Genomic DNA, 1,295 nt, shown 5'->3' on the forward strand with positions numbered 1-1,295 from the left:
ATATATTTATTTATATATATATATATATATATATATATATATAAAATTATTGACATTACTTTTACACGAAAACAAGTATTCCATTGAGTTAAACGCTGCTTATTAAGACAATTAGAATTCTCGTATCAATACAAGCGTATTACATGCAGACATATATACAATGTTATAGAAGTTACGTCCCAGACCATTTATCGCACTATGCTTGCTGTATTTATATAAACGCAACACCTAACTACTTTTGTTAACATAGTCTTTCGGATAAATCCTCAAAATTCTGTACATATATAAATACAAATATATATGCAATTATACACATATATGCATTATACACACATGCGCGCGCGCGCGCGCGCGCGCACACACACACATACACACACACACTTTTTACAGAGCATAAATCCCATTAAATGTGGTATCACTTATCATTGAGATTAAAAAGAAAATGCAGCAAGATACTCTTTGGAATCCGACGTAGCAGTTTTATGTCTAGATATGATAGCAAAGATGTTTAGTCAACAGCGACAAGCATTTTATTGTATTAATTATAATTTGTATTCGCGAGCACGTTTGTCGCAAACTATGTTTGGAATGTATGTGATTTAATCTTTATTCCACGGCATGTATATCATCATTTCTACAGCATATTTTAAGCATATTCTATGTATACATATGCACACGTCCGCATCCTGAATCGTTAGTTATTGATCTTTGGTAAAATCATATTTCATCATTCATAATCTAAGATATAAATTTCAATTATTTGTTCATTTTTTCCTGTTCTAAAATGATTTGATAAAAATCTTTTTTTTTTAAATCACTTTTCGTCGTTTATAATCTAAAATATAAATTTGTAAAATAAATATTTCATTATTCGTTCATTTCTGTTCTATATAGATCGAGTTTCGAGTGACACTTTGTTATTTATCTTGTAATGTGTCATATCAGATAGGAAGACAAGACTGTGTAAATTCATATTCTTTAATATTACTTTTATAAATTTATTTAATTCATAATTAACGGGGGTACTCGAGCTTCGTTGAACTTTTATCGCGTCGGACGCTCTTCGCTGTTGCTCTTAGAATATCGAATAAAATGCCACATATTAACTTCTTCAAGCTATTCGCATAAGCGTGATCGAGAAGGATGTTCTTTTCATGTGATTGATTTAAAAAATAGACATCAGTTACACTTCAAGTTCAACATTTATATACATATATTCGTGCAAAAAATTTATTCGTGGCATCTATATATTTTATATATATATATATATATATATATATATATATATATATATA

The sequence above is a fragment of the Atta cephalotes genome (assembly GCF_000143395.1).
Source record: "Atta cephalotes unplaced genomic scaffold scaffold00008, whole genome shotgun sequence".
Lineage (NCBI taxonomy): Eukaryota > Metazoa > Arthropoda > Insecta > Hymenoptera > Formicidae > Atta > Atta cephalotes.